General features: G+C 43.8%; 1 pseudogene; it reads right to left on the minus strand.

Annotated features, from left to right (window-relative positions):
• Positions 1-9,370: 9,370 nt before the first annotated feature.
• Positions 9,371-9,488, minus strand: LOC126189927 (5S ribosomal RNA; annotated as a pseudogene).
• Between the last annotated feature and the right edge of the window lie 385 nt (positions 9,489-9,873).

Below are 9,873 nucleotides of genomic sequence, written 5' to 3' on the forward strand. Positions count from 1 at the left end.
GATAGTTGTCATCAATCTGTTGCCGTTCGTAGCTACTCGTGCCTCCTTTCAACGCGCAGATCCTGAAGTCTCACATCGATTGACAGCCTTTTGCTCTCAGGATCACAGGCGGTGGCCAGGTGACAGAAATATGAATAGGAACCAGAACTTTTTAAAGCAGCATTACACTGAATGTTACGTGGTAGTTCATTCCTAAACTGTCCCGTAACCTGTTTTATAAGTTAGTATTAGATCTCAAAACTCATTCAACTCAAATCACTATCGATGCATCAAAATTACAAGAAAAATTCACTTCTGCCGATGACTGCTTTTATAATTACACTGAGGATAAAAGCAGCAACAAAAATAATGTAGGTAGAGTAATAAAATTTCTGGAAGGCGTTTGTCTAGATAACATTTTAAGTGTTTAACGTTTCACGATCACAGGTTAATGTAACCGCCAGAAAAACCATCGGAAATGTGAATAGCTGGTAAATTAGTAAACGGTATAATCGCCAGAATGTTTAATACGAGCACGCAAGCGTGCAGGCATTGTGTTGGACAGGTGTCGGATGTCAGTTTGTTCGATGGAGTTCTGTGCCTGTTGCACTTCCTCGGGCAATACAGAGACGGTTAATGCTGTTCGTGGATGATGGTGGAGTTGTCGTTCGATGATGTCCCATATGTGCTCGGTCAGAAACGGATATAATGATCGAGCAGTCTCTTTACACTCTGTAGAGCATGTTAGGTTGCAACAGCGGTATGTGGGCGAGCGTTATCATGTTGGAAAGCACCCCCAGAAATGCTGTTTATGAGTGGTAGCACAACAGGTCGCTCCACCAGAATGACGTACGAATTTGCAGTCAGGGTGCGTGGGATAGCCACGAGAGTGCATTTGCCGTCATACGAAACCGCACCCCAGACAATAACTCAGGTGTAGATCAATAGTTTGTAGCACGCAGGCAGGTTGGTTGCAGGTCTTCAACTGACCTCTTGCTAACCACCACATGGCCATCACTGGCACCAAGGCGGGACCAGCTTTCATCAGAAAACACGACAATGAGCTCTCCCTTGACACCACTGAAGTTTCAAATGGCGGTGGTTTGGGATCAGTGGAATGCTCGCTACAGGGCGTCTGGCTCGGAGGTGCTCTTGAAGTAACCGATTTGTTACAGTTGGTTGTGTCACTGTAGTGCTAAGTGCAGCTCAAATTGCTCCTTCAGACGCAGTCGATGCACCAGAGCTATACGCCGACCTCGATGGCTTCACCTCTCGGCAGTGCCCTCTCGAAGGTGCCTGCTACCGTACATTCTTCTGTCCACCGCTCCCAGCAGTCGTGTACTGTGGCTACATTCCCGACAAGTCTGTCTGCAAGGAGAAGGAACGGGAAGGAACATCAAGCCCTATTACACGACCTCGTTCAAAGTCAGTGAGGTGTTGATAATGGCGCCGACGTTTTCAAGGCATTCTTGACTAACCTTAGTTCATCAAGGCGATTCTCAAGGTAATTAACGCTTACAACTGTTACAGCGTGTATTTAAAGCAAACCGATTTGCATCCTCAAAATGGCGCACCAGCGGCTCTCTTATGAGACTGACGCGAAATTTGAATAGACGTCACTTTTCAGATGTAGAAGAATGCGTACTAACTGGATGTCGCACCACTCCTTATTGGTGTTGCGATTTTTTCCGTCAGCGTATTTCTGTATCTTCTTTCCTCTTGGTACAGTATGGGAGTCCTACCTTCGGGCTTTTAGGTGGGTTCTGAATGAAATGTTTCAGTTAGGCGAGCGGAATACTGGTGACGGTGTTTTGTGCCGAAAGCCGTTCTCCGCACAGGTATAGAGCAGAGGAAGATAGTCTGCCATCCCATCGAGCAGAGGCGTCGAGTAAGGCCAAGCAGTGAGCCATAAAATAATATGGTGCAAGAAGAGAAAGGAATCGTTTCTAGCTAACATAACAGCCTGAAAGACAGATCAAAACACGAACCTACAAAGCACGAGAACTGGAATGTTTGTTCAGATTCAGTAAGAGTAAGAGTTTCTCTGATTGACTCATAGTAACTGCTACTACGGCAGCAGGTTCGAATCCTGCCTCGGGCATGGATGTGTGTGATGTCCTTAGGTAGTTAGGTTTAGGTAGTTCTAAGTCTAGGGGACTGGTGACCTCAGATGTTAAGTCCCATAGTGCTCAGAGCCATTTTGAACCATAGTAACTGTTTTGGTAGCAGGGGCGAGTTCCTGAGCATGCATACGTGCACGTCTTTTGGTTGGCCATGGTAAAGAATTTTCTGCCTTCTTCCTCATCTCATGGGATAAATGTGCGTTACTGGTCAGTCTCGACAAAATCGGTAAGAGTAGCAAATTGTTAAGCTAGTTTAATAAATTGTCATTTGTCGAACCCACAACGTCTGCTGTATTTGGCCGGCTACATTTCAATGCTGGCAGAACCAGTTGAGATTCGTAGACAAAAATTAAAGACACTTGCTTCAGGCACACCAAGGAGAACACACATGCATTGAGGGCGCCACGGGTGATAATTGTTCCAAAGCCGTCTTCTATACTCGCTCAGCTTAACAGTGGTAATCATGGGCCGTCATTACATCCACTGAAGCGAGGCGAGTGTGGAGTCAATTATTTTGCATAAGGATTTCGTATTATTGATTTGACTTTCACAGCCAGCTAGTTGTATCCAACATGCGTTTAGGTGACAGTATTGGTTGTGTGTCCCTGCTGTTCTGGGGACCTTCTTTTTTCCACAGGCATTGGCCCAATTTGCGACATAGTTTCATATCGTTCTCTCACGTATCCACCATCCTGTGGCAAGGCTATAGTTTGTATTTGCAATGCGTTGTCCACTTATCAAATGTTTGTGTTCTTGATACCGCAGGTAAATTGAAACTCATATCTTTCGGCAATAAACCAGATTGTTATAATGACCATAAGTTTCTTTTCACAGTTTTACGGAAGACGTTATTAATGTGTTTGTTTGAAGTGCCATTAATAGAGCCACCGGTAGTAATTTTCATTTGATGTATTGTGCGTCGTTGTTTCTTACAAACTTTCGTGATCTTACATGGAGCTTCCCAGGACTGTACGTCGTCGGGTATTGGATTTGCAGCTTCTCAGCAGTATGCTTAACGGCTCAAGCGGCACCTCACAGCAAGTTATTTTTGATTTGAATGAACTGCTTTGTAAACAGGAGGCGACCACACAGTTTTCTGTATTTTATTCTTCCGACTGACACCTTCGTCGTACTTGTACTATTAGCTTGGTTTCGACAATTGTAACTCTACTTGAAAGTACGTAGTTCTGGACGTCGCAATCTTCTCGATGCTCTTCTAGCCGTCGTACCTCATTGCACGCTGGTACCAGCTTATTCAGTGTAGCAGTATATAACAGTGATAATCCACATTAGTTCAGATGAAACAACGGAATTGTATCATATAAATATTAGATAAGCAGCTATGAACCAATAATTCAGTCTAACTAATTTCATTCCGGTTGTGCTTTTTACCGAGTTACAATGCAGTATACTGGGCCTTTTTTCTACGTTACAACATCTATTACTTTTGGTATAAGGTAGATGGGAGCGAAGGAAAGGGAACTGTGTACGACCATGATTTCGCATTTTCCTGGAGAAACTTAGGTATTTCGTAGCAACAGTTGACTTTTCTCGTATCCACATAAAGAAATACTCGTGTTGGAACTTAAATAGTGGAAACAGTTTATTGGCAACCGATACAAAAGAGTTACGTGTTTGCACCTGTTACTGTCCTTCAAAGTAATCACCAGCGTTGTGTAGAACCCGTTGCCAGCGATGTGGTAGGCGTAGTATACCGTTGGCAGAGCCTGTTCTGTTGATGGTGCGAATGGAGCGGTCTAAAGTTATGGTGATTCTCGTGTACGACTGTGATGGTGTTATCCTAATATATTACGTTCCTCCACGGCAGACCGTCAGTGCACAGTATTACTGTTCGTTTTTGGAGCATCACCTACGACCAGTTTTCCGAAAGAAGCGGCGACACTTTCGGCGCAACCCACCCATCATTTTGCACGACAATGAGTGGGCGCATACAGCGCAAGCTCTGGCTGCTCTGTTCGGTCGATGGGAGTGGGAAGTACTGTAGCATCCACCATACTCCCTGGACTTGAGTCCTTGTGACTTTGATTTGATTCCGAAGATGAAGGAACCACTTCGTGGCATTCGCTTCAGAACTGTTCCAGGGATTCGACAAGCAGTAGACCGCTCCATTCGCACCATCAACAGAACGGTATACTACGCCTTCCACATCGCTGGCAACGGGTTCTCCACAACGCTGGTGACTACTTTGAAGGACAGTAAAAGGTGAAAACATGTAACTCTTTTGTATCGGTTGTGAATAAATAGTTGCCACTATTTAAGTTCCAACCCTCGTATATGTTAACTATGGTTGATAACATTGAAGACTCCCCGTTAATCCTATCCAGGATAAGAAATTTATTACAATGTGGTAACTATTAAGCTTCTAAAATGTTGATTAGCTACAGGGATCTCAGTCTTCTGACTGGTTCGATGCTGTCCGCCACACATTCCTCTCCTCTGCCAAACACTTCATATCATACTATTCAAATCACTGATTTCTTCTACAATTTTTACCTTCTACAGCTCGCTCTAGTACCATGGAAGTTATTCCATGCTCTCTTAACAGATGTCCTACCATCCTTCCCCTTCTTCTTCTCAGTGTTTTCCAAATATACCTTTTCTCGTCGATTCTCCAGTAAACCTCCTCATTCTCTACCTTAGCAGTCCACCTAATTTTCAACAGTCTTCTGTAGCGCCACATCTCAGATGCTTCGATTGTCTTCTTTTCCGGTTTCCCACTGTCCATGTTTCACTACCATACAATGCTGTGCACCAATCGTACAGTCTCAGAAATTCCTTCCTCAAATTAAGGTTTACGTCTGATGGCAGTAGATTCCTCCTGGCCGGGAATGCCCTTTTTGTTAATGCTAGTCAGTTTTTTACATCTTCCTTGCTCCCTCCATCATGGGTTATTTTGCAACTCAGTTAGCACAATTTCTTCGTGACCATCAATCCTGATATTTTCTCGCTGTTCTCTTTTCTACTACTTCTCATTTCTTCCGCCTTTCTTCTCTCTGTGCTCATTAGTTTCCTCATTCCATTCGGCAGACGTTAAACTTTTCTGCGCTTTCACTGAAGAGAGCACTGTCGCCAACGAATCTTACGACTGATATCTTTTCACGTTGGATTTTAATTTTACTTTTGAACCTTTCGTTTATTTCCGCCATTATTTCTTCGATGTATAGATTAAACAGTAAGGGCAAAACACTAAATTCTTGTTTTAGCCCCTTTCCCATCAAAGCACTTCGTTCTTGGTCTTTAGTCTTATTGTTCCTTCTTGGTTCTTGTACATATTATACACTACTGGCCATTAAAATCGCTACACCAAGAAGAAATGCAGATGATAAACGGGTATTCATTGGACAAATATATTATACTAGAACTGACATGTGATTACATTTTCACGCAATTTGGGTGCATACATCCTGAGAAATCAGTACACAGAAAAATCACCTCTGGCCGTAATAATCGGGTTGATACACCTGGGCATTGAGTCAAACAGAGCTTGTATAGCGTGTACAGGTACAGCTGCCCATGCAGCTTCAACACGATACCACAGTTCATCAAAAGTAGTGACTGGCGTGTTGTGACGAGCCAGTAGCTCGGCCACCATTGACCAGACGTTTTCAATTGGTGAGAGATCTGGAGAATGTGCTGGTCAGGGCAGCAGTCGAACATTTTTTGTATCCAGAAAGGCCCGTACAGGACCTGCAACATGCTGTCATGCATTATTCTGCTGCAATGTAGGGCTTCGCAGGGATCGAATGAAGGGTAGAGCCACAGGTCGTAACACATCTGAAATGTAACGTTCACTGTTCCAAGTGCCGTCAATGCGAACAAGAGGTGACCAAGACGTGTAACCAATGGCACCCCATACCATCACGCCGGGTGATACGCCAGTATGGCGATGACGAATACACGCTTCGAATGTGCGTTCACGGCGATGTCGCCAAACACGGGTGCGACAATCATGATGCTGTAAACAGAACCTGGATTCATCCGAAAAAATGACGTTTTGCCATTCGTGCACCCAGTTTCGTCGTTGAGTACACCATGGTAGGCGCTCCTGTCCGTGATGCTGCGTCGAGGGTAACCGCAGCCGTGGTCTCCGAGCTGATAGTCCATGCTGCTGCAAACGTCGTTGAACTGTTCGTGCAGATGTTTGTTGTCTTGCAAACGTTCCCATCTGTTGACTCAGGGATCGAGACGTGGCTGCACGATCCGTTACAGCCATGCGGATAAGATGCCTGTCATCTCGACTGCTAGTGATACTAGGCCGTTGGGATAGAGCACGGCATTCCGTATTACCCTCCTGAACCCACCGATTCCATATTCTGTTAACAGTCATTAGATCTCGACCAACGCGGGCAGTAATGTCGCGATACGATAAACCGTAATTGCGATAGGCTACAATCCGAACTTTATCAAAGTCGGAAACGTGATGGTACGCATTTATCCTCCTTACACGAGGCATCACAACACCGTTTCACCTGGCAAAGCCGGTCAACCGCTGTTTGTGTATGAGAAATCGGTTGGAACTTTCCTCATGTCAGCACGTTGTAGGTGTCGCCACCGGCGCCAACCTTGTGTGAATGCTCTGAAAAGCTAATCATTTGCATATCACAGCATCTTCTTCCTGTCGGTTAAATTTCGCGTCTGTAGCACGTCGTCTTCGTGGTGTAGTAATTTTAATGGCCAGCAATGTATATTACCGGTCTTTCTCTATAGCGTACCCCTACTTTTATCGGAATTCCGAACATCTTGGATCATTTTACACCGTCGAAAGCTCTTTCCAAGTTGATAAGTCTTACGAAATGTCTTGATTTTCTATCAGTCTTGTTTCCATTATCAACCGCTACGTCAGAACTGCCTCTCAGGTTCCTTTACCTTTCTTAAGGCCAAACTGATCGTCATCCAACAAATCCTCTGTTTTCTTTTCCATTCTTCTCTATATTATTCTCGTCAGCAACTTCGATACATGAGCTCTAAAGCTGACTGTGCGACAATTCTCGCACTTGTTGCCTCCCGCAATCTTCGAAATTGTGTAGATGATGCAGGTTTCAGATGATACATCGCGATACTCATATATTCTACACACCAATGCGAATATTCGTTTTGTTGCAAATTCCCTAAAAGATTTTAAGATTTTAGAAACTCTGATGGAATGTCATGAATCCCTTCTGCCTCATTCGATCCTAAGTCTTCCAAAGCTCGTTAAAATCCTGATTCTAATTTAGGTCCCCAGTATCTTTTTTATCGAGTCCTGTGTTTTCTTCTGTCACATCTCAGACAAGTTGTTCTGCTTATAGAGGCCTTCTTTGCAGCCTTTCAACCCATCCGCTCTCTCTCTCTCTCTCTCTGCATTCAACAGTGGATTCCATTATTTACTGTTTTCCACACAACTTACGGGCTCCTTGGAAACTTGCTGCTGTAGTTCGTATGTTTGTATGCCAACTTCAGGCACTGTCAGCAGGGGGATATGGTTATCCCGTATTCTTCATACGTGATCGTAACCCTTTGACTTTTTAAAAAATCTCTTCCTCCAAAACTTTAATATAGGATATAAGACGTTTTCCCTATGACATGGGATGTGTGTTTTACTTGCACTTTCTCTGGAATGAACAACCGCAGATCCGTGACCCTCTGTGTATCTATCGTAACTTGCATGACCCCTTTCAGCCTATGAATGTCTTCACCATTAATTACTGTTTCCTTCTGTAGCCACTCTTCCTTCACGAGACTTATACGCGCACTCGTATCGATCAATAACCATAACTTTTACCTGAGTCGTAGCAATGTGACACAATTATTTCCTTTTGTACTTCACAGTCTAAGGTCTAAATTTCGGCCACTTTATTGTAGTAACACGTGACTGGTCCATTTTCCATGTTTTTCTTTTCCATTTTGCCCACTGTGTTTCCTATCACTTACTCTCTATACTGAGGCTTAATATGCTAGTACTTGTTACACCTCTAGCGTTTAGGTGTCTAACAGGCTTTCGTATGATGACCATGTCGGCGGCGTAGTTCGCATTAATTACCTTTACAAATTTAGCATCTCTATGCCTCAGTTTGTCACAGTGCTAGCAGATATTCTGAAAGTTTCTGGCTTTTGTGCCTTTGTTGGCGTCGTTACCCATCGTATTTTCAAATTCTTCTTCGGATTTCACCAATTGACAGCTAGGTGACCTTTTTTTTGTCCAGTTATAACACCTCTCCACTGTATTATTTTTCATTCTCTTTGTCTGTGGGTAACCCTGGAGAACTGATCCCTTTCATTTATTGTCAGTAGTATACTCTCTTCTTGTAGTCTCCCTTCTACAGAAGCACGTATCTTTTCACCACGACTTCATCTGAATTAGGTCACTCGCTAAATCCTGGATTAAAAAATGTCTGTCCTATTGCATGTACCAAATCTAAAGCACTGTTTTAATTGTACTGCAACTGCAATCCTTGTAACAGACTCCATAAAAGGTTTGGATCACTCATCGATTCTACTTCAACTGTTTCGTCTCTGTGTCGTCTTGCTTGAAACAAATAGCATGCATAGAAATGAGTAGTTCTTTCATAGGAGAAATTCTCTTCCAATGTTTGGTGTACCTGGCTCCAAGTGTTAGTTTTATAGCACACTGTTAACTTAACAAGTAATTTTGGTCTTTACACATCGAAATAACAATACCCAATCTTAACTCTCGACAACATCAAAGGCAACATTCACTTTGTCAATGAAATCCCTTAACCCTAACTTATTTCCATCAAAAGATTTGCTTGTTAGTAGTTACGCACCCTGTCGCTTACAAGAATTGGTCGACCTTTACTCGTGTGTTCGCCAAGGAGTAAGAGTCTTCCTCAGGTATTAGAAAAGGTAATGAAACAAGAGAGGATTATTTATCAGACTAGAAAGTATTTAAGCAAGGCAACTTCTGAGAACTTGTCTCACAGATATTTCCACTACTGTGAGAGGTACCTACAGTAATTTTTCTCTTATGGCTCACTGGCGTAATTAGTGTTCCCACAAAGTGTGCCACTTACATTGACATTTGATTTCTAGTCACCATAGATGAATGCTGTGTTAAGCAGTCCGTCTTCAGACCACAAGTGGCCCATCGGGAACATCGGACCGCCTGTCATCCTCAGCTGAGGATGCAGATAGGAGGGGCGTGTGGTCAGCACACCGGCTCTCCCGGTCGTTACGATGGTTTTCTTTGACCGGAGCCGCTACTATTAGGTCATCATGTGGCATCACGAGGCTGAGTGCACCCCGAAGAATGGCAACAGTGCACGGCGGCCCGGATGGTCACCCATCCAAGTGCCGGCCACGCCCGACAGCGCTTAACTTAGGTGATCTGACGGGAACCGGTGTATCCACTGCGGTAAGGCCGTTGCCTAATGCTGTGTTAAGGCTTCTTCTAATTTCTTTGCAGGAACTCCTGTATGGATTTAGTTAACAGAGACAGGTGGAGACTGCCCTTATTCTTCTAACCGTTGTGTGACACAGCCAGTAACATCCAATACTTCTGAAGTCCTCTATCACAGTGAGTTACGTACCGGAATGGATTACAGATTTTTGGCAGAATGTTTACTTCTGCATGGCTCTTAGTTCCATTACATCGAGTCAGTGCTGTCTCTCTTCTGGTATCTTGAAACGTCCATTGCCTTCAGCTGAATTTGATGGTACTCACGCCTAACTAATGTGAACTACTTTGTTAGCTACACATTACGAATTACTTATAGTCCATTATTGCCAACTAGTTCCGTGTTTGGGTGTCTTG

This window comes from Schistocerca cancellata, chromosome 5, assembly GCF_023864275.1.
Source record: "Schistocerca cancellata isolate TAMUIC-IGC-003103 chromosome 5, iqSchCanc2.1, whole genome shotgun sequence".
In the NCBI taxonomy this organism is placed as follows: Eukaryota; Metazoa; Arthropoda; class Insecta; order Orthoptera; family Acrididae; genus Schistocerca; species Schistocerca cancellata.